Genomic DNA, 6,246 nt, shown 5'->3' with positions numbered 1-6,246 from the left:
CACAGATATGTGTAAAAGAAGAAAAAAACCGAAAAACATTTATTTGAAATAAAACAAGAGAAAGCCTTTATTTTATTCTATAAACCTTGTGGAGAGTTAAAGTTGGAGATTTCTGACAACAAACCCAGAATTTTGTTCAATTTTCATTTTATGGTTGTTGCTATTATATCAGAGGTTTAGTAAATAGATACGAGTTAGGTCTTTTACAACATTTTCTGGATAGTAATGTTTGTTTTCTTTAGTTTTTGCCTTCATCGCTCACCTTTCTTTGCCTGCATAGATATTTTATAGTAAAAATTGTGTTCTTGTACATTAATATTGTGATTAACCATAATGTTTAAGTAAACAAAGTCACCCCATCCTTTTCCCACATCTCTCGGCAGCTGCAACATTTTCTATTCAGATCTTTTTGCATGAGTTTGGCTTTTAAATGAGCCGCTTTGACAAAAAAAACAACAAAAAAACAAAAACCCTTTTTACTGATATTATTGCTTTTAAGTTCATGACAGAGTAGCCGTACTAAATGGGGCAGAATATTCAAAGAACCATTGAAGAGGTGAGCAAGTGTGTTCACAGTGAAACTTGGTTATTCTTGTAATTCTCAAAGTCAATTTTGGAATCATCTCTCATAGTTTTGTCCTTAGAATCAATTCATTTTCATACAATTCTTAGGTCCAGTACTTTTTCTTGGTCTTGTACAAAAAAGGCTTAATTTTAAATGAACTTCTCTTGGGACAAAAGATTTTTGTGCCAGTACCTGTTTGGTCATTTGGGGAAAAGTTCTTGAATTGCTGTTCTATTTTACGGAAACAATACTGTCAGCCTCCAGCCAATGTAAATTATAACATATCTGTTCAGATGTTTAGTGTAAATATGAAGCATTTTAACATTCTGTTGGGTCAGTGCTTCATATCTTCATATTGTTGTTGTTTTCTATTCATCTGTATTATTTCAGAGTTAAAAACTTTAGCTCCTGTTTGGCGTGGTGTTAAACAACGGTTGACAAACTGAAAGAAGCAAAGTCAATGCAAACATTTTCTATCATTTCTCAATGATTTAAAATGCACTCATTGACTTTTTCTTTGACTTATTCTTCTCTCTCTTTTCTAGTTTTGACCATCCTATTGAGAATGGTCCTGCTGTGTCTTCTGGACATGTAGGCTGCAGCCTTCTGATATATAATATAAACAAAAGTCTATTTTTCTATTTGGTTCTAAAATGGCTGCTTGCAGAAAAACAATTGAATAAAAAAAGGATTCAAACTCTTAATTGTTTCCTGACAAGTGACTATTAAGGTATAAGTGCATTTGCTCTGCAGCACAACATCTCTTTAAACACATATTAGTGGGTCCAAGTGTTTGCAGACAAGTTTACCCAGAGGTGAGCTTCCTCTATAAATAGTGTTGTGTTTTGTAAAATTATTTAAACGAAAGATTTGCACAAAACTGTAATTTACAGATGAAATCTCACCTACGAAAAAAAAATGTGTGCTGATATTTTCTGTTTGCATCTTTTATTGGTAAAATTTGAACATGCAGAGGATTTTGCTCACCTCAAAAACTAAAATCTCTCTGAATTTCTGGAAGGAAACATCCTTTAGATGACTCACACATTGTATGACGAAATCCTCAAAAGTGAATGAAAAGAATGTTTCAGAGGTTAAAAGCTATTGCAAAATTAAGTCTACATTATGACAAGTTCTTTACTATATTTTTTAACGTTATAATCTGATAGCTTCAGGAATCCTCTGCCACTTTTCAAACCTGAAAAGTCTTAGCTGACTTACCACTATCAGAAGACCTAATACAAGGGTGTCAAACTCATTTTCACCGAGGCATAGTGGCTGTCCTCAAAGGGCCAAATATATCTTATACATGTAACTAAATGTAATGAAAAATAAATGTACCTACTCCTTAAAGTTAAATAACTCATTATTTATTTATTTTTTTTACTTTTTAAAGTGACAATTACAGTTGCATAGAAATATTAATCCTTTTACATTTGATTCTGTCAGGTTAGGTTATATGGACAGTGTTTAATTCATGATGTATAGTTGCCCAATCCGATATTTCAAGTCCGATTCCACCTAAATATGAATAAATAGACACCAATTTTTATTTTAAGAAATTTAAAACTTTTCTGCTCTCGCGGGCCACGTAAAATGACATTGCGGGCCACATTTGGCCTGCAGGCCTTGAGTTTCACACATGTGATCTAATAGCTTCAAACAAGGATGTATAATAAATGTTAAAAGCATTATTTCAGTGTTTTGAGTAACATGATAAAAATGATAATTGTCTACTTTCTTTTTTCTGGTCTTCACACCACTGCTGAGTAACCCTTGTGCTGTCCTAGGCACTTTAACATTGGGAGTTGGGTCATCTAGACCCACTAGACAGTGCGCCAAACCTTTTTTCTTCAATGATTTGTGAACCTCACTGGTGTCCATGGATTACATGAAATCCTCTTCACCTTTATCCACCTTTGTCATGGTAGGGAGAACACGTCAATGTAAGGGTGGGGTCATAGGATTGCACAAGGTTAAAACGCCACATCTCATGGTCCACACTGCCATCTACTGGCAACTGTAGGTAGTGTAATCCACTAAATGAGTAAATATTAATGTGGCAGGTTGAGCTAATTGAGGCACAGGTGTAGTCACTCATCCTGGTGCTGCTGATGAGCACGGCCAGCTATAAAAGAGGACTGAGCTGGCTCTCCCTTAGTTCAAGCTGAGACTGCCTCCTGTTCTGGGTTCCTGCTCCTCTGTCAGAGCAGGGATTGTGGCCGGGGACTTGCTGCGTGCACATTCTTCCTGGCGGTTGCTGCATTTGTGGTGGCCTGTTTTTATTTTACTACAGTGATTGGCGTAATCCCTCGTCACACTGCATATTTGTGTGTGACAGGAAAGGGCGAAGTGGAACGGAGCGCATCGCTCCCTGCCCTTCCCTTTAGGTGCAATCGGCACTGATCGGTGTGTGTGATGTTGGCCTCTTCACCCTGCATGTCCTCTGATTACGGAGGTCCTGGGAGTTGGAGGCCCGGAGGGACTTGTGAACACCTACCCTTTCCTGGCCATCTGTAGGAAAAAGGACTCTGGAAGAACATGAACACTCACCTGAGCACAGGTGTTAGCTCACCTTTGCACTAACAGTTTGCATGATTGAATGACTGAAATATTTCACACTAGTTGGTTTTAAGGCATAAGTATGCGTGTGAACACTATCTGTTTTGTGTACATGTCGACAGGTGGACATTTTTGCAGCTAGCAGGTGTGTTTATAATATTTGTGTGTGTGTGTGGATAGGCCCCGCCCTTTTTGAACTACATTTGAACCTTACCATAATGATTAACAACCAGTAAACTTGTTGCTTTATGCTGCTTCATGGTCTTACTCCCCTTCCCCTCCTATTATCACCCTCCTACCCCCCCCTCTCTCTAACGTCCCTCTCTCTTCTTCCCCTCTTTCCTTTTCCGTCCGGTCCAACACCAAAGATTTTCAAACATGATTGAAATTAATAAAGTTTGGCCTCAATTACAAAAGGGTCTTATTCAGACATACCTTTGGTTTGTCTGAAGATTAATAACCCCTCTTGTTAAAGTAAAATATGTCCAACACAAGAGGCCCTCAGTTCTCATCTGTCTGCCTAGCTGTTGGACAGGACAAGTTAAAAAATAAAAAAATAAAAATAAAAATAAAAAAAAGACTCTGGTACACGAGTGGGAGTTTGCTTGCTATGCACTATATACTCCTGCATGGGAACGGGGTATTTTTGTTCTGTTTCTGTGTACCAGCTCTATTCCCGGGTGGGTCTGAGGCCTACATGTTTTTATTTTTAATTTGGTTTTAATCCTGTTTTTAATTATATTAAAACACATTTTAAGTTGGAACTACGTCTCCACCTGTTGAGTCCTCAATTTTTCTTTAGAGTGCCTGAACCGCTCATGTTGCCACAAACTTTTTTTTTTAGCATTTGTTTAAAATCACTCTGATTTAACGGCACTCTAAATGACTGCTTTGAAAACATGAACATAACTAAGGTAAGGTTTGCAGGTTTTATTGCCGTTTGCACATACAGTACATCGGAATTTCTCTTTGGCATCTCTCAGGTCAGGGTATTTCAGAAGACAAATTTAAAAAGAATAAAAGTGGATAACAAAAGTAAAAAAATATGAACATTGCAGTGTCCCAACCTTTTAGAGGATTATAATTTATTGCTCTTGGTGTCCCAGCTGGATGGCATGTCGTGTTGGGTTCAGTCCAGTCTTCCCTCTCTGTCCTGTGTCAGCATTCTGATTGCTGCTGGGAAGAAGCTGTTGTGGAAGCGTGTGACGTGTGCATGGATGCTTTCAGTTCACACACTGGATCAATGCGTGGGTGGGGTGGTATCAGTCTTTGATCTTAGTCACTCTCCTCCTGCTACGTTTATAGATGGTCTCGATGGATGGAAGGTTGCAACCTGCCAGACATTTCTAGAACTACTTCACTGAATAGATTTGAAAGTTTATTTCATGGTAATATTTCAACACGTGACTATTCATCTCCCGGAGATGAATAGTATCTTCCCAAAAGTTCATAAATGCACCATTTATGAACTTTTGGGGAGTGCACATTTAGACCTTGCTGCACTTAAAGCTTTATGAGCATCTCAGAGGCCTGGTGGTACAGTGTTTGCATTTAGCCTGTTTTCCTATTTCTTATTTGTGGTTCTAAACTTATTTTTATTTTAAATTGTCGGTAGTTTCTATGATATTAAGAAATTCTTCCACTGTTAAAATTCACCACTAACGTTGACCACAACAATTAAAGTTGGTGAAAGTACAATTCTTTCTCTTTCAAACAAAATTGAAGATTCTCTTTCATCCTTTCTTTTAAGGGCGAGTTTAAAGGTTTATCCTTAAATCAGTTAGCTGTTCACTGTCTTGAAATTGGAATTTGAATTGATTTATTTCCAGCAAAGTACAAAAGAGATACATCTATACTCAGAATAATTAGTCCTTATTTAATTGAAAAATAAAGAATTAAAAGTAAAAGGGAAACATGTACACGCATACATGTAAATGATGCCATTATAATTACTCTTAAACATAAATCTTATAACACACTGACTCCATTGAAGGTGAAGTTTGTCAAAAATTGTTTACCTGCTTGAAAAATAGTGGGAGGAAGCATACTATTATAGTCCCCCCCCCCCCCCCCCCCCCAATGATGCATTACTTAACTATTCTTTTTTACATATAAGCCATTTCCAATTTGTAACTTCTAATTAAAGACATTACATTATTCCACAAATGTTTATAAATTTCACATGTCAAGTATCAAAATGGAGTTCCTTATAATTTCCTTAATAATCAAAAATGAGTATTACAATAATCTAGAAATTGTTAACTTTATTACAGTTCCGTTATCAAAATGGAGGGCTTGTAACAAAGTGAAATGCCTCATGATTGTGATTAGAAAAGATTATTACATTAATTATCATGTAGATTTTTTTTTTGTGTGTGGTCAAAATCAGTGATTTTGTCCCAGTGGAACCAAGTTATAGATATGATTATGATGTTATCATAACCTTTATCTTATTTCTTATTTTTTCTTCTTCCAGGAGTCAGTTATATTTCTGGAAGTTTCTCCTTACTGAGGAGGGTCTGAGAGCAAGGATGCCCAGTTGAGCTTAGTTTAGCAATCAGCTATTTTGTTTGATCACTGATTATATGTTATGTAGAATTAGTGAAGTCTGTTTTAGAATTTATTACAAAGTTGCAGTGCTGTAAAAAAAAAAAAAGTCTATACTTCTGGAGATGACATTGTTTAGTTAGATTCATTAGGACATTGTCTCCAGCTCTTGTAGTTTTCAGCTGTGTGAAGTGGCTTAAATAAAAACCAAAACCTCCAAGACTGAGTCCAATCTGAGTTGGAAAAAGGTGACATGCTGCATTCTCCTGGTTATGAAGAAATCCTTCTCCCACATGGACAATTTTTTACATAATTCTGAAGGGAGCATTAGACTGATCAAGGAACCTCTTTTTCTGCGGTTTCTTCTGGCTTGTTGAGGTAAAAGTTAAAGTGAAAGTTCCTCTTTCATTTACACTCCTGACCTTGGGCTGCTTTTATGGTTTTCTTGGCCTTGCAAAAAGGAATTTATGTAGAATAAATGGATGATTATTCTCAACAGCAGCCTTTAGATCTTAGCAAAAGGGCATGAACGTGTGATGCCATAACAGTTTACTACATAACCACATGACCAT

The sequence above is a fragment of the Oryzias latipes genome, chromosome 7, assembly GCF_053564925.1.
Source record: "Oryzias latipes strain Hd-rR chromosome 7, Olatipes_Hd-rR_3.1".
Classification (NCBI taxonomy): Eukaryota; Metazoa; Chordata; class Actinopteri; order Beloniformes; family Adrianichthyidae; genus Oryzias; species Oryzias latipes.
This window is presented reverse-complemented; position numbering follows the sequence as displayed.